Genomic DNA, 19,230 nt, shown 5'->3' with positions numbered 1-19,230 from the left:
TTGGTTGTAGGGTGAGTGTTTGGGCATAGGTTTGGGTGAGTTTAAAGTAGGGATGTGCTATTCCTACTTGGATTAGGGTAGAACATGGGTTTTCCTAAAACATACCTATTACTTCAAGATTTCGTCCAATTTTAATTTTTCTTCTCGTCAATTTTCCTAGATATAAGAAAAGAGAATAGAATTTATTAACACGCAAGAAAATAAAAATAATTTATATAAAAATAAAAATAAAATTGGGTTGCCTCCCAACAAGCGCTTGTTTAACGTTGTTAGCTTGACGCCCCAACTAGTATTAGGGCTATTCTAGCTAAATTCTTTTGATTGTATGGGCTTGGAAATTCTCCTTTTTTACCACATCCACCATATTTGGGTTCAATCGTCCTTCCGCCTCTTGCTTTGGTTTCGTATTTTCCTCCAAGAAAATTTTATGTGTGCATGTCAAGGGGTTAATCCTTTCTAAGTTGACAATGGTCTTATCATTCTCCAAAAATGCGCATTTGAGATCCTCAGGAAGTTTTTTTAATTTTAGATCTAGTACCTGCACAAAAAAAGGTAGAATTTAGTATCCATAGGAACCAATATTCATTAACAGATTCGTAAATAGATCCTGAATCGAAATTATCATCAAACAATGTTTCAAATCGAAATTATCATCAAACAATGTTTCAAGTTTATCTTTATAAGGTGACTTAAAAGTTTCTTCTACTAATGAGTCAATTATGTCGATATAGTTTACGTTCAAGATTTCACTCAGGTGACTAATAACGTCATAAACGTTAAACTTCACGATCTCCCTATCAAACTCCATCGTAAAGGTTCTACTACGCACGTCAATCTTAGTATTTGCAGTACTAAGAAAAGGTTGCCCTAACAAGATGTCTGAAGACCCAAGAGCATTATCCTCTTCCATTTTTATCACATAAAAGCCCGCAGGAAAGATAAGTCCGTTGGCTTTCACTAATATGTCCTCAAAGACTCCTTCGATATGCACAATAGACCTGTCTGCTAATTGAATGATAGCACCTATTTTCATAAAAAAACCCACGTTAAGTGATTCATAAATAGATTAATGCATTACATTTATGGAGGCCCTTAAATCACACATAGCTTTTTTTAATTCCTAAGTGGCTTATTTTGCACGGTATTGCAAACATACCCCTGTCTTTACATTTTGCTGGCATCTTCCGCTGCAACACAGTAGATACATTCTCACCAACACTTACTCTTTCATTTCCAGTTAATTTTCGCTTGTTGGTGCAAAGTTCCTTAAGGAACTCAGCATATCGCGGAATTTGTTTGATGGCATCCAACAATGGTATGTTGATCTTAACGTTATTGAATGTTTCAAGGATCTCTTTTTCCTCCTTACCTCTCCGATGTTGGTTCAATCATCCTAGAAACGAAGGTTGAATTATGGGCAGTGAAGTTTTTGTTCGGACCTGTTCATCATTTTTTTGCTTTCTCTAGGCAGAATCTTGATCAAGATTTCTACCAGGATTTGGTTCTAGTACTTTTTCACTTAGCAAGGTCACTGCATTTGCGTGTTGTCTTAAGTTAGGTTCCATTTGTGACAACAGATTTCTTTGTGAGTTCATTTTATCAATTGATGTAGTCAATTATCTTATAGACGTCTTAGTTTTCTATTGAAAAACAATAATATTAGCTACTAATTTATTAACCATGGTCTTTAGAGAGGTACTTGAATCTCGTGGTTATTGTGGAAACCGATTTTGGTATGGCTGTTTATATTGCAAGTTTGCCCCATAACTGAAGTTAGGATGGTCTTTCCATCCTGGGTTATATGTATTTACATAGGGTTCATGTCACTTTTGGGGCAGTCTAGGAAAGTTCCCCACAACATCTAAATGGGTCGTAGTATCGTCACAGAAACTAGGGCATACATCAGTTGTATGTTTGGGTGTTACACAAATTTTGCACAATTGGGTTAGTCCTATTTTTACTGCAAAAAGAGAATTCATGATATGAGTAAGTCGATCAACTTTATCTTCTAAAGCTGAAATACTTAGTTGGTGAACCCCTCTGGTGGGTTCAGGATTGGCTCAGAATTTTTGAGTATTTACAGCCATCGTAGATATCAAGTCCCTTGCCTGTTGGGGAGTCATGTTGACCAGTGCTCATCCACTGACGGCATCCACCATATTCATCTTTATGGGCTTTAAGCCCTCATAGAAGTATTGGAGCATAGGCTATTCTGTTATCTCATGTTGTGGGCAACTTGCACACAATTTCTTGAATCGTTCCCAATAGTCATAAAGAGACTCCACATCTTTTTGTCCTATCCCAAAGATCTCCCTTCTTAACTCAGCTGCACCTGATGCTGGAAAAAACCTTTTAAGGAATAAACAGGAAAGATCAATCCAAGTCGTAATAAATCTAGGAGGTAGGTAAAACAACCATTCCCTAGCAAAATTGCTAGGGAGAAAGAGAAAGCATGCAGTTTGATTTGATCCTCAGTTACACCCTAATGTTTCATACTAAGACAAACTATATGAAACCCTTTTAAATGTTTATGTGGATTTTCATTTTTTAATCCATAAAAAATCAACAGTAACTGGATTAATCCTGACTTCAGTTCAAAATTAGTATCTATAGTAGGATACGCAATGCATAATGGCGGTTGTTCTGCAGGAGCTTCAGCCAATTGCCGAATCATTTGAGCCATAGGTTGATGTGCTAGATTTGGGTTTTCACTAATGTCGATCCCATTTTTTTTATTTCTTCGATTTAAAAATGATGGATCGAATTTTTGGAAAGAGAAAATGGGGGTAATCGACTTTTGAAAAACAAATGCATGGAGTCGCCACCGATATTTTGTTTTGGTGTGATCGGATCACCTAAAAATGAGATTAGTTTAATAAAACATTTTTGGTTTATTAAAACAATGATTTTGGTCTACGAACTTTTGAGAAAACGGGTTCGGGAGTCGGTTACGCATGAGGAAAAATTAGCACCCTCACTACGCCCAAAATTGGTACGAATCGATTAAATACTGTCCTTATGTCTAAAATTAAAAAGTTTTTTCTTTTTTGAAATGTGATTTTTTAATAAAAGTTGAATAACCCGAGTTGATCGCCAAAACTTTCTTGTTTCGACGTCCGAAAGTTTATAATTCAAGAATCACAAAAGGATGCCCAACTATTTAGTCCAACGAAAAATTGAGACCCAGCACAGTAGGGTACGATTCCTCGAATTTCCAAACATTGACCATTGCCTTACCTTAGAAAATACATGTGAAATTCCGAAGAGATGTTCGATTATTTTGGACAAATGAAAAAGCGCAACCCAACACGATAGGGCTCGATTCTCAAATCGCCAAACATTGAACATCATCTTCGTTTTAAAGTATTTTTAATAAACATGAGTGAGAATATAAATGACTATTCAATTGTTTTGAGCAAGCGAGAGATCACAATCCAACACAATAGGGCATGATTCTCGAATTGTCAAATGCCAAATATTTCTTTCATTTTAAAGAATTTTTAAAAGGCATGAGTAAAATCTTGAAGGGACATTCGATTATTTTGAGCAAACGCGAAATTGCAACCCAACGCGTTAGGGCACTATTCCACGAATTGCCAAATATCGAATCTCGTCTTCAATTTAAAGAATTTTTAAATGGATACTTATAAAACTAGCTTAAAAGTATCAATTTGACTTGAGATAAAAAAACAGATTCGGTCTTAAGAATTTGTATTTTATAAAACCACATTTCAAAAATCAAATGGAAAATGACGAATGGGGTAATACGTACATACGAGACATAATGCTTAACGAACTAAAATTTAAGTATAACTAACCTAACATATAATCCGATCACAAGCATGCATGGGATACTAATTGACATAACAATATCAAAACACAATTATAATGACAACGCATCGTACCAAACGAAATAAAACAATACATGAAAGTATGCCACAATGATATATAAAACCTAATATGATATGATCCATAGTACCCAACTAGCTTGAAATAATAAACACACAATGTATAATATATGAATGGATGAATTAAGAAAATTAAAGATATATACTTGTTTGTTAAAATATGTGAAGTGAAATGGATTTTTGATCGAGCAATATATCAAACATTAAAACATATTGGTTTAAAAATGACAATATATACATATAGAAAATTTCGAAATTGCGTACAAAATATGAAAGGATTGTAAAAATGTATAGAAAATGTAATTTTAGACACATAATAGATTTACAATACATGTACATAAGGAACTTTTTAAAAAAAACAATTATGTGTAAAAACATAGAAATACCTACAAGCTTAAATTAATTTTATAACAAATTATAAAATGGACGCAAACGTTTTAAAGATGTCGTATATATTCAAAGTTGACAAATGTATATACACACAAAAATGGTATTTAAATGTGAGACTTAAAATCAAAACAATATATAATAAAATATGTTCTAAAAGAAAAACTTATATACACAAAATAATATATATAAATAAATTTGAGAGAATTTGTAAAATAAATTGGCATGGACTAAATATGCACATAAAATTAAATTAATTTTATTACAAATTATAGACTAAAAAAAACACACTCATATATACAAAGTATTTTTTATTATAAAATGTCTATTTAAAGATGACCATATACATATAATAAAAGGGGAAATGATTAAAGTAATATATACACCATGGAAGGTTTTCAAATAACAAAAAGGTATGATGAAATATATGTTATATACATAAGGTTTTAAAGTATATATGAAAATAGATTGAAAAGAAATCATACATGTAAAGTAACATAGAATTAATATTACATATATAATAAAACTAATTTTACCATGAACTGCATATGCATAATAATATATAAGAATATTTAAATGAAGTATTATACAAAATTTAAAACAATATGATGAAAACTTTACAATAAAGATTTTGTATAAAAAGGGGTAATTATCATGATAACTAAAAAACATGTATATACAAAATAGATTTAAAAGACATATGTACATGTAAATCTATTGTAAAAAAAACGATCATGAAATTAATAATATATACATATATTGTTAATCTAAAAATTATATACACACCCTTTTATTAAAAATATTTAAATAAGAGGCTATATTAAAACATAAACATAATATCGAGAAATACTCAAAAATAATAATTTTTAAAATTACAAAGATGAAGTTTCTAAAAATAATTTCATATATATATAAAGAGAAGATTTAATAAATCATAAAGCAAAAAGTATTTTAAATAAAAAAATCTATTAAAGTAATAAGTGTATCGATATATATACATATAAATTTAAAAGAGAGTACATGCAAATTTATATAGAAATGATAATGTGTATAGGTTTAATAATATATAAACCAAATATGTATACTAATATAAGCAAGCAGAATAAATAATTTTATGCAAAATATATATATACAAAACATATTGTTGTAGCAAAAATTTATGCTAAAATACATGGTTAGAATACAAAAGAAAACATTATACAAATGAAGTAACATTAGCCTTATTATAATATATATGTATATGATAATGTATAAAAAGAAATTACATAAAATAATGTACAGAACATGAAAATATAACTACTCCAAAATGAGCAATCAAATGACGTATGATGGTGAACATAGATTGAAGAAGTATGAAATGAAGAAAAAGGAAACTAATTGAAATCAAATTAAAAATAATAAGAATAATTTAGGAATGAAATAGTTTATGAGGCCAATATATGATGCACACGATCGTATGAGGACTAGAATTGGGAATATCCAGAGCCTAAAACGCAGCAGTACACCGTGGGCTAAAATGTAAGAACATACAAATATTAGGGAACATTTAAAAAATAAACAAAGCACAAACAGAAGCCGATTGAAAATTGGCGCGAAAGAGGAGGACCAAATGCGCCATTAACCCATTTGAAACAAAAGAATGCAGATCCAATGTTTTGGATTGGGTCAACACGCGTGGTCCCCTCCTTTAAACTCCATCATTTCCAAGTCTGATGCTAAAGTTTAATTCCCATTCATTTCATTTTCAAAACTCAGCAAACTTTCATTTTTATTTTTAAAAACAGAAGCTTTAATCCCTCCCCCTAGTGTTTGATTCAACATGCAGCTGCCTAAACCATCATTTATTTGATGGCCGACTGTGCACCAATGGCGATCGGACCTTGTCAACGGAGGACACGCGCACGGAGATCGGGTAAGCGCACTCCTTCTCCTTTTTTTCTTCTTCTTTTTTTTTGTTTTTTAAAGGAAAAACTTAGAATCTTATGTTATTCTACCAAAAAACAAAGCAAAATCTGATGAAAATAAAAATAATAGTAAAGAAAACAATCCTAGCCCGAATCTCCATGTTTCCGAGACGTGTGGGCTTTCATCGGTGTTATTTCAAAACACGCTTTTCGTTTTCTATAATTAAAAATCACAAGCAGATCGAAAATGAAGGAGGAAAAAAAAGGCGAAATCACCTTTCAATGACTTTTTTAATTTCTTTTTTGCTATTCAGTATGTGTGTATTCTGTCTCTTTTTTTTTCTAAAGAAAAATCCTCAAAGAGATTACACCTTTTTTTATCCCTTTTCTTGTTTCTATTTTTTCTCCCCAAAAGAATCTATCTTCCCCTTTTACAATATTCTTGTTTTTGTACCCAAAAAAATCCGAGATTTCAGGCTTTATAGCCGAAATACCATGGATTTGCTATTATCTATTTCCTTGTTCTCTTGCATCTTTTCTGCCCCTTTTTGTTTTTTCTTCTTTGTTTCTTTGTGTTTTGTCTGCTACTGTTTGCGTTTTGTTTTGGTTCTCTATTGTTGTTTTGCAGGTGATGGGACGATGGGATGGGGTTAGGTGGTGGCAGCAGGTACAAAGGCTGAACATAGGGCTAGGTTTTTTTCTTTTTTTTTTATTTTGTTTGGGCTAGGGTTAGTTTGGTTTAGGTTGAAATTGGGCCGAGCAATTTGGGCCTTCTACAGTTAACCCTAGCATTAAGCACTTCTTCTGGTAGATCGACTCCTATTCTTTCGTTTTCTATTATTTGAGTAGGGTTTTCGTTAACCCTAGACTCTATTTCGTCACCTATTTCTATTTCCGGTGATGGGTTACTCTAAGTCCCTACCACCTCTGACTACTTTTTATGTAGCTTTGTTTTCTTGCAATTAGCTCTCACAGTCTTTTCTATTTCTGAATCAAACATAAGAATTCCTAGAGTAGATCTGGTCATAAGAAAGAAAGAAACAAGATTAGTACGTTACCAGTCTCCGACAACGGTGCCAAAATTTGCTGTGTCGTTAGAAGCACCAAAAATAACCTATCCCTATAAAAATGACGTACCTGAAAAAATAAAAAAGACAGAATTAAAAATATGAATGAATTGAGATTGTATAAATTGAAATTGAAATTTTAAAAATAAATAGAATAGAGAGAAGAGATTCTTCGATTTGAGGGGTTCCAGCCTCCGGTTATCTCGATCCTCCGTAAGTTCAATCCTAGACTTTTAGGTGATCCTTCTCATGACAGAATAAGGTAGTTATAGTGGAAGAGGACACCTACAACCACTAGCTCCACTTAGATTTTAGACTTACGATTTAGAGGGACCTGACTCTAACCAACCGCCACTTTTGTGGGATCGTCTTACATTAGATCATCATTTCTCAATGGTGAATGCCATGCCATTTTGTCTCTTGGGCTCAACAACCACTGATGCAGTAAGCTAAGGAACCGACTATGCAACATTCCCAAAACATACAAAGCAGCTACCTTTGCAGAAGATGAAAATGTGACTTTTGGAAGCACATGGATGAAAGTGCCAGTCCGTAATGTAGAGAAATGATGAATACTCATTGAGAAGGCTAAGTGTGGATTCTAAGCCACATGAACCTTTTTGTGGAATCTCGACAACCTTTGGCTAGATGAGTTTAGTGGCTCATGCTTTTTGAGAAAAAAATAAGTTTAATCAAATGAAATTTTATTAAATAGTAAAAGGAACAAAGCTAAGAGCTTTAAGGAGACTGAGTTTTTATAGAAAAGATGAGTGCAAATTTGTGTCACTCCATCCCCTATTTATAGTACATAGAAAATCTAGTTTGTTCCTATTTAAACTTTAAAAGATAAATAAAGATAAAAGCTGAAATTAAATCTAAATAATAGTCCTAACAATAATCCTAATAAAATTTAAATTTAAATGGAGTCTTATGTTTATAAATCTTTTCTTTGAATTTTTGCCCCCAAATCTTTCACACTTGGTATTTTTGGCACCACTTCTTTTCTATTTCGCATGTTGGCCCATTTTATCTTTAAATTCACGCTTTTTGCCCCCAAATTTCCTTTTACCTTCAATTTAGTCCCTACAAGATAAAAAACCATAAAAAGCACAAATTAGTAGAATCATAATCAAAATATATATGCAATTAACACATAAAAGTATGTCATTTTAGAGTTTTATCAAAGCCCTAGCATTGATTATGAAAAGATATAATATTCTTTTGTGGTGGATGCAATAACCTTTAGATATATTATTAAATTGATAGTTTATAAAAGATTTAATTTGCGTCTAATGGTTGTTGTTACAACCTTTTTTGAATCACTATATAGTAAAGTTTATATTAAAATCTTTGAAAGATTTAGAATGCTAGAAGCATATTGAAATTCTTGGGAAATTATTCATTTATATGAATTGAAAAAATTTGAACATATGTGGTAAATTTGACATATGAATAGTAGTTGAAGGAGGATTATAAAATGATCCAAAATATTTATTTGTGTTTTTATAGAAGAATCATGATTAAAGTTTGTTATAATTATTGTTGAAACTCTGAAGAGATCAAAATTTATTTCCCCCAAAATTTTCCCTCACTCATGACTTTCAAAAGAATGTTGATATAAATACTTAGCAAATATGTTCAAATGGTCATTTTGAAAGCTAGTATTCAAGATTGAATACATAAAATATGAGAAAGTATGTGATGTTTTCATGAGGGGAGTAAATACGCGCTGTACTATTTTTCCCTTAACCAAGGTTTTGTCCCATTGAGTTTTCTTGATAAGGTTTTTAATGAGGCAACGTAGTATGTGTATCATAGTTATGTGAACTCTTTTTCCTTCACTAGGATATTTTTTCCACAGAGTTTTTATCTTAGTAAGGTTTTAATGATACATATTATCTACAAATAGACATGCAAGGGGGAGTGTTATGAATATCTTATTAAGTGGATGTCCATCAAGATCAAGATAAATTTTGATATACTTTAAATTCTAATAGTAATTAGAAGTAGATCTCTACTTCATTTATACTTCTTATGCCTATAAATAGAGACTTTGTATAAGCTTTGTTACTATTCCGATTGATCAATAAAATACACTCTCTCTTTGCTCTCCCATTCTCTTTATTCTTTATTTTTTCTCTTTTATTTTATAACACTTTTAAATATATTTTTTAGAGTTTTTTTATTTTTGTTTTTGAATTATTAAGAAGTAAAATTAAATTGAAAAAATATGTAACAACTAAGAGCTAAATTAATAGAATCTATAAATATTTTAGGGATAACTTTGTTATTATGCCAATAAGAAAAGGCCGATGTTAGAGATTTAACGGAGTCATTAAAATATTAAATTTCAATAATGTTAGTGACTAAAATAAAAAATTTTAACTTAAGGGACCAAAACAGAAACACGCTATAATTAGATGACTATTTTTATAATTTACCTAAAAAATTTCAAGTTGCAACCTCACCAGCTTATGAACAGCTCTAGCCTGTGTATCAAAAAAAAATACAGCTCTAACCTGTGTACCAAAAAATATATATATATATATATACAGCTCTAACCTGTGTACCAAATATATATATATATATACAGCTCTAACCTGCGTCAAATGCCAACATTTTGTTATCAATTCCAAATTCATTAGTCAAAAGTTAAAGTGATCGAAATAATTCCTCAATTCCCACCTTTTCAATATATATTAGATTATAATTGTTGTAAAAAATATTTATTAAATATTTATGCGAGGCATGATGGACAAAAAAATATATATTTATATGAGGATTTAGTTATATGATAAAGTTGAGTGTTTAAAAATTATAGTAATTTTAGTTGAAATTTTATTATGTATCAGTTTGTTATTGATTTTATTTTATGAAAACATAAAAAATAATAATACTTTGAAAATTAATGTATTGAATGGGTCAAAATTAATGTGGATGGGTCGATGTCGATAAGTAAATTGGGGGCGGCTATTGGTGGAGTAATAAGAGTTCCTACTGGATGTTTTCGAAATGGTTATGAGATGGTAGACATTTTTCAGATCGAGGCATTGTCAATGTTGGAAGGATTGAAATTAGCTTGATCATGGGGTTTTGAAAAGGTAAAGATTGAAAGTGATAATGCTCTACTAATTGATACTCTGTGCAATGGATTAGTAGCGGTTAGTAATATAGCCGAAGTTAGAATGATTCGTGAATGGTTTCTACAAGAGTTGGGAGGTGAAATGCCGACATATTTTGAGAGATAGCAACAAGGTTGTTGATTGCATAGCTAAGGAGGCAAGAGGTAGGATGAATCAGTTAATTATTCTTGATGACCCGCCACAGAATATGAGACACATATTGGAAAAGGATATCCAACATACATACGCTACATTCAAAAGTAGAATATGTTGAGGCTTTATAATTTTAGTTAATTGCTTATGCTTTATTTTCTACCAAAAAAAATAATACCTTGAAAATAATAAAATTTATTTTGTATAAAAAATAAATATTTTTTAATTAAATTTGTCTATTAATTTAATGTTAAATAAACTAGAGACACCAACTCAATTAAAGATTTTAAGTATAGTATAAATAAATATAGATTTAGATATAGATATAGAGATATTGTTTTATGTGTCATTAGTGAAACCTTACGATGAATAAAATAATTATGCCACTTTGATTAAATTAAAAAAAATTAGATGGAGTAAAAACAATAGAAATAAAGTCATATATATGACATCCTCCTACTAATTAGACATGGAAAATAGCAGAAATGATGATGAAAAGGGAAGGGCAATTGGGGTTGTAGAGGAAAAGAGTGGTGTCAATATGAGGGCACTAATGGATTCAATTGCATTAATTGATAATGACTTGTTTGATCCTTTGCACGTTGCTGCCGTTGTTTTAGTTTTTATTCATTTATTTCGCTTACAAGTACAATTAACTAACATAAATAGAAAAAGCAAATGGAGAAAATGTAAGTATGACTTGTTTTGATTAATCATTTACACCAAATCTAAAAGGCAATAGATATTTTCTCACTAATTGATTTCATTTGGATAAACACCACACTAGCCCTCTAACTTATGCCTTTGACTTTCTTCCTTTTCATCTTGGTTTCGTTTTTCTATTTTAATATATATATATCCCTACACGTATGGAAGTTATGATATAAACTTGTGCCATATATGTAGATAGTGTTGTTAAATTGATATTTACTGGTATGGATTTGTTATGTTTTATGTTGGGTTAATTATTATTTTTTGGGGTTCAATTATACAGTAATTATTTGAATTTTAAAATGTATTTTAAGCAAGATTGTTAAAATCGAATTGGTGGTTGAATAGGTCATGTCACAGGTCTTTACAATTTTTGATCAAATAAATCATAAAAAAGAACTCGACTCAGTCTATTTTTAGCCCAGTTCAATCAGTTCGTACCAGTTCATGGCTCAACTGGTTTAATGCCTCTCTCCGAATCGATGCCTGGCTAATCCGGTTCAATTCAAACAACCATGACTTTAAGTCTCTACCATTTGTAAATTTTAAATTTAGTCCTCCTACTTTTATTTTCAAGAATTTAATCCCTCTACTTTTCGAATTTAAAAATCTGCTTTCAAAAATTGCATATAACCATGTAACATTTTAATTGAAAAATTAACTATATTAACTATTTGAACTAATCAATAACATTATAAAAATATAAAGATCGAATTATGTTAAAATTTAAAGTATAAAGATTAAATCTCAAATTTTTTGGTGAAAATAAAAACAAATTACATCAGGTTATATTTCTCAAAAGTACCATGCAAAACTTAGCTTAGCCAATTGATCTGCAATTGTGTTATCTTCTTTGAGTATATACCCAATTCGCCACTATCCTACTGACCTCATAATCCGTTGGACCCTTCTAAGTATAGTGATACTTGAATCCTCTAACCCATTATCAGTCAAGGCTTGAACCACAATATCCAAATTATCTGTCTGAGTCATGGCCCATTTATAACCCTTGCTGAGCATAATGAATAGCTCATCTAGAATACCCCAAAGTTCAACCTCAAAAGATGTGCATTTATCTAGATATCAATTGAATCCCAAGATCCAATTTCCAAACTGGTCACATAATACCCTACCAATTGACGCATTTCCCATGGATTTAGCCACTGCGCCTATCAATGAATAAATGAACCCATGTTTCATCAAAAGTTGCTCGACAGCCAGAATTCAGAGTGTTGTTCTGGTATCTATTGTGACTTAACTCATATTGCTTAAGCCCAATTGAGGGAAGCTTTTACAATTTCACTTGCCGACCAAGTAACCTTTTGGAATATGAAAAATTAAATCTCAATTTTAAACATATTAGAAAGACCAAAATTGAAAATTAATTATTGTTATAAAATGAAAAAAAAAAGCCGAGTGGGTGTGCCATGTGTCAACATAAGGTATATATATAAATTTTTAGTATATTTGAAGGATTAAAATTAAAATTATACCATTATTTTTAAAAAAAAAGAGAGAGCGCTTTATTTTATGACAGATGTGAAAAAAAGCATGATTTAGACACTATTTTAATATATAGTTATAGATTATTCAATATTTGATGTAATCATTATTTTTTTTAATGACTAAAGCCATATAAGTAAAAAAAACAAACATATTTTCTCTTAGTTGACAGGGTTGACGTTGTCTGCATTACAACAAACATTTGATCCGCTTACATTTCTTTTTCATTTTAGTTTAGTTTGATAAAACAATTAATTGTAAATATTTTACTTTGAATTATATTATTAATAAAAATATTTTGGTTTATTTGGTTTCAACAATCAAATTCAACAACTGATACATTAAATCAATCTACTTGAATTCAAATTTTTTTACAACCAAAATGAAAATAAACTAAAATACAATTAAATCAATTTAGTTGAATTGGATTTAATCGATTAGGTAATGTTTTGCATTGGCTAGACCATATATTTTCATAACCTAATTATTTTTTGTATTACCACATATTTTTCATTTTAGTTTTACGAATTATGAAGATTAATTTTTTTAGACTTTATGGTTGCTTCTTATAACCATATTGTCTTCAAGATTAAAACTTAAGTTCTCTCATTGAGAGTACAGTGCTTCTTACCATATGGTAGGTTGCGAGACCTACCAAAATAAAACTTACTTGAAAAAGAGTACTTAGTATAAGCAGCAAGTAGGGTTGTATCTATATAGATCGGTAATAATTTTATTTCTTCAAGCAAAAATAATAAAAGTAAATTGAAAGGGGAGTTTTTATGTAGTCAAAAACTAAATTTAAATTGAAAACTAAAATTAAAGAAAGAAATAATTAAAAGTTTTGGAAAAATCGATGGGGAAAAGCTCTAGCCAAATGTAGATCTCCATTTTATTTATGAATTCGATCGTCGAAATAAAGGTGTCATCGACATCTTTAGTAAATTAGTTCTAGTTGTTGACTCCGCACCGAGCAATCAATCTCTCATTACCTATTTAGTAACCAAGAGGCAGCTTGTTTGAAATTACTTCACTAGCCGATAAATAAACATGTAACCCAACACCTAATTTTTAACTTTCTGGCAGCATTAAGAACGAGAGAGACCTAATTCTAACCAACAAAGTCACCTCAACGAGGTTCATATAAGCTAGATCACACATTCACACCACATAAACATAAACTAAGACATAAAAAAAGTATGCAATTCGTCACTAGAAAAGAGGGTTTAGAAACCCATAAAATCGAAAGAACATAAAATAAACAAAATTAGCTATTCGGTCTCTAAATGTCCAAAATTCTATCTCCCTCTAAAAATAGAGTATTTATAGTATCTTTTATACCTCAGTTAGGTTACAAAAAACTTGATTTAGGTCATAAAACCCATAAAAGATCAAAGTGCTCTTAATACTTCATCAAAACACGGAATTTTGAGTCAAAACAAGTTGATTGGTGCGGGGCACCACAACATTGCGCTTAGGCACATGGGGTTCTCGGCACAAGTGCGTCTACATAAGTCCTTTTTTCGCACTAGGGCACATCTACTCGCGCATGGGATGCCAAATTTTTGTGTCAGGGCTAAAAACTCCTCATTTTCGGCTGCTCTTTGCATCGGTTCTTCGTTTAATCTTTCAATGGTCTCAAAACCCAAGCTTTAAGATTCCATACACCTTTTCATGTTCAAAAACACTCAATCAAAATTTGATTACTCAAAAGTGCATAAAATAAGGGAAAATCATTAGAAAGGTAAATAAATGTGAATGACACTAAAAACATGCAATCGGAACTAATATGCAATATTTTTACCTAAGGATTGTGCAAAATGCTAAATGTTTAGGCTTAAAATGTGTATAATATGTTCACTTATCACACCCCCCACACTTAACATTTTGCTTGTCCTCAAGAAAAACAACTAAAATGCAACATAAAGAGTCTTAAATCGAATCAACAACCAAAATATTATTCACGCACCATAAAAACCAACGAATATGTATTCATGTACTTTAGCGAAACCTGCATGTTGATTAGATATAATAACAACAAAAACTCATACAATTAAGTGTAACTGGGACTAATAGACCTTCGTGCTTGTATGAAATAACCTTTCCTTCAATATGTAATTTATAAACACCGTTGGAAAACTCAAGAGAATATATCCAAACTTCAACACATTTCAAAAGACACTAGGTCCCTAAACTTTACAATTTCAATCGAGTGTGTAGTACCAAACCAAAATTCTCAATTCATCATAAATTAATCAATAAGCATAATATTGGAACATAATTCGTAAAATGAACGATTAAGTTCCCTTTCTTTATTTTATTTCTTTATTTTTTTCTAATTTAAGTCGATTACCTTTGAATGGGAATGTGGATGACAACCTAAGCACCCATGTCGAATTGCTCGATTAATCAGAACTTAACATTCTTTGACTTTACTCATATCAGAACAGTGCATAAAGATCAGATGAAGCATCCATCAATCCAATTACACTCAATCAACATAAATTAAAGTTATTCATTCTATCAGATCAGTACATGGGTTTCAATAACACACATTTCAACATATTCATCATCTCGATAGATGTAGGAATTAAATTGTTGTTTCATCAAATTAAGGTTCCAATGTAAATAAATATTTTTTTTCTGCAAATAACTAGGAAAATGATTCAAATGAAATAAACTAAATGACACCCCCATCTTAAACCAGACATCCTCAATGTTTCATATTAAAAGAAAAGATTCAGAAACTTCCCTATTTAAAGCTTCATGGAAAATGATCGAAGTTGTCCAAGCCCGTTGTTTCATTATGAACATTTGCGAACAATCCAATTCAAGCAGGGTACCTACCACACAAAATGAAAAAGAAAACAAAAATGTATTAAAATTCGAAATAAAGGAAATAAAGGAAAATAAAATAAAATTTTAATTAAATTAAAAGAAACAAAATCTCCTAGAAACGAGTTGGAGAGATCACTTGTCCACTCATTCTCTTCATCATTTTCTTCCTCTACTTTATCTCCCACTTTCCTGGGCTTGGTTGATTAAGGGAGTCTATTGGATTTGGTACCTTAAGTATAGTATATCGTTTGTAAGCATGTAGTTTTTTTTGAACAGATTGGTTAATAAAATGATTCAAGAATTACATTAATATTCTTTGTATAATATCCTCATGAGGTTTCTGCATGCAAAGCAAAACAGAAACAAATATTAGCTCACTGGTTGTTTAATGTTTAAACTAATACAAAGTGGCATCACGAGGTTGGATCCTAATACAGAAATACAACTTATATTAGTAGACGAACCTAAACATGTCCTTAGTCTAATCAGAAATGAGCAAACCAAATGAAAGACTAACATGACGTCTATCAAATCCAATTGGGGATATGTCTAGTCTTAGGCATAGGAGCGGATGACTCCGAGAAGATAGAGATAGAGATGTGACTGGTTGGGCTGATGGTACATCGGATTGGACCCAAGCAGATTAGATCTTTACTCTATTTATGGATTTATTCACTTGTGACATTCATAGTGTGGAATACCTTAATCATGAGTGGATGATAGGTTGTATGTATGACTCGTATACTTTGATGTAAGTAAAAGCTTGAGTTTAAATAGATAAGGAATCAAAAGCTGGTGCATTAGTATACCACTTTTGTAGTATGTAGCATCATTCACAATAGTGAAATTCATAACCCAAAACATGCCAAACCAAACTCCCCATGAGCAACAAAACTGAGTGGTTGCTCCATATAAACTTTTTTAGTTAAATCACCATGAAGAAATGCATTCTTAAAATCCAATGATGAATATTCCAACAATGCACCGTAGCAAGAGAAACCAATAGTTCAATTACAGCAATTTTAGCATCATGAGAAAAAGTCTCTCCATAATTGGTACCAGGAATTTGTGTATACCATTGTGCAACTAAACTAGTCTTTAGCCATTCTATCTTGCCACTAGAACCTTTTTTTAACTATATACACACATTAAAACCAAAAACAGTTTTTCTAGGTGGTAGAGGAACAATATCCCATGTATGATTAACATGACAAGCATTCATCTCATCTACCATAGTTTGTTGCATTCCTAATTCTACCTTTGTTGCACTAATAGTCTTAGGAATGGACACATTGGACAAAGACGAGGTGAAGGAAGAACATGAGGGTGATAAATGGTGAAAACTCAAAAAAATTATAAAGAGGATAAGGGTTGCAAGAGAAATGAATACCTTTTTGAAGGACAAAAAGTTCATCTATTTAAGGCACGACTAAAGCTAGAGAAGATGGTAGTTGAGGAGATGAGTCAATTGGAATATATTATTGTTTTGTACCATAAGTGAAATGTTACAAGGATGTAGTTGATTGTCTGGAGTAAACCTGAAGAGGTTTTGAAGGAGGTTCTATATTAAGAACGAGAAAATTAGGAAGTGGAAGATTTTTTTCAACTTCCTTTGGATCAACAATTTGATAGGAGAAATAAAGAGAGACTTCAAAAAATGTGACATCAATAGAAACAAAGTATTTATTAGTAGTAGGATAAAAATATTTCTGTCCTTTTTGATGTCGTGAATACCCCTAAAAAGGTTCATTTAATGGCTTTGAGAAGGAGTTTGTCATTTATCGAAGTGTGATTATGAACGAAGTAGGTACAACCAATGACACATGTAGAAAGAGGATAAGAAGGTTGTTGAAGTTATCTTCACTGCATAAGTATCTAACTTGTTGAAGTTAATAAGGTATACAATGGATAATTGGGTTTGTTTTATCTTGAGAGACGTATGTAATAAAACCTTTTTGCATAAGTTATAATCACCGAAAAGTGTGTGTTATCTCAAAAGAGTGATATGATCACTGCCTCAATCTCTGTCACCTTATTTTAACTATCAAAGGCGTGATAGCTAGATGGCAACAAATTGATCCTATATTCCTACTCAAAAGAATTAGTATAACATTCTTCAACATCTGAATCCTTTGACATATTGTTGGATAAAAAATTAAGTGTCAAAATATTGAATTTTGGTACACGTAAATTATATTGATAGTGTTCGCAAAAGCTAAGGTCCTAGGACTATGAGTGTTTAGATTTGAGCCATATTGTGCATAAATACCATGTGTGGATTCTTCCCCAAATTATTTTGAGTTTAAGTCCTATCATGTGTTGGCCCTATATATATATATATATTAGGTTTAATTTACGATTTGACCCTTAAAGTATATTCGCTTCTCACTTTGGTACCTACACTTTTTTTAGCCTATTTTGATACCTAATGTATTCCATGTTATAGTTTTTGGTCCAATTATTTTAATATTGTTAAAAAAGACAAGTGGATGTTTTAGTAAATAAAAATGTGATGCATGGCATTCTTTTATAAAAATTTATAATCTTTTTTATCAATTATATATAAATTTTAAAAAATTATAAATATATAAACTCGAAAAATATATATATGAAATAATTAAACGTTTTTATCACAAAAAATAAAAATAATTATGAGTAATTCATCATGGTTTCCTCATCATAGTTTTTTTACCATGAAAGTTTCATCTTATTCACTCAAATATTCATTATCATTAAAAATAAAAAACCCAAATTAAAAAAAAAACTAAAATTTCAAATTTTATCCATTAAATTAAAATCTAAATCTAAGGACAACAATGAAAAATCTATAAATTTAAAACATTTAAAACCTAAAACTAGAAAAATCTATCAAACAATTTTGAAAAAAGTACACAAATCTATAAAACTAAGTTCATGTGGTTAGTTCTTCCATCGCTAGTCATCATAGTGAAAACTTTGTTGGTAATGATGAAATTGAAGAATATCTAGTGAAAATTGATTAAACACGATGGACAATAGCTAAAAAAATTATCTATAGCCTACTTTTCATTATTCAATACTTTGTGTTTCATAGACTTTATTTATTCATTTATGGCATCTATTCACTTTTGAGAGTTAGAACTTTTCATCGCTTAACAGACGTTGATTGGATCATCTTCCACCACTTAAATGTTAACTTCATGCTCTTGGATAAATATAATATAATCATATGGTATTGTTGTAACACCCTAAACACGGCTTAGATATTATGGCCGAATTCGGAGATTTCAAAAAGAATAGGTTTTGAAAACGAAGTTGTTTTGTCAAATCATTCTCATTCCATAATTGACATACATTCACTATTTTACTGAAATAACTTATTAGAGCGGAAGCCTTAAAGCCATTATATTTTGAAAATGTAGTCGTGTTTTTAGAAAAACCTTTGCCTGTGTAAAACTATCATTTTAAAAGTGAAACATTCTGTTGAAGCATGCAAGTTATTGAACAAACGAAACCAAAACCAACAGTTAAAAATCCATAAAGTCCAGAGAGTCCCAAAAATTACAAACTCTCAATTGAAAACCAATACCTTAAATAAAACCATAAATGAGCAAGCTTTAACAGTTTACGGTCGAGTGGTCACCGCTGAGTCTCTGCC

General features: G+C 30.8%; 1 long non-coding RNA gene and 1 other non-coding gene across 2 annotated transcripts; both read left to right on the top strand.

Annotated features, from left to right (window-relative positions):
* Positions 1 to 2,217: 2,217 nt before the first annotated feature.
* Positions 2,218 to 2,324, top strand: LOC121203915 (small nucleolar RNA R71). The gene has a single exon (XR_005898848.1). It is a non-coding gene; the product is annotated as a small nucleolar RNA R71 (small nucleolar RNA).
* A 3,466-nt stretch (positions 2,325 to 5,790) lies between these two features.
* On the top strand, positions 5,791 to 7,080 carry LOC121231882 (uncharacterized). The gene is made up of 2 exons (XR_005930035.1): positions 5,791 to 6,207; positions 6,828 to 7,080. It is a non-coding gene; the product is annotated as an uncharacterized lncRNA (long non-coding RNA).
* Positions 7,081 to 19,230: the final 12,150 nt, after the last annotated feature.

Source organism: Gossypium hirsutum, chromosome A07 (genome assembly GCF_007990345.1).
Source record: "Gossypium hirsutum isolate 1008001.06 chromosome A07, Gossypium_hirsutum_v2.1, whole genome shotgun sequence".
NCBI lineage: Eukaryota > Viridiplantae > Streptophyta > Magnoliopsida > Malvales > Malvaceae > Gossypium > Gossypium hirsutum.
This window is presented reverse-complemented; position numbering and strand designations above follow the sequence as displayed.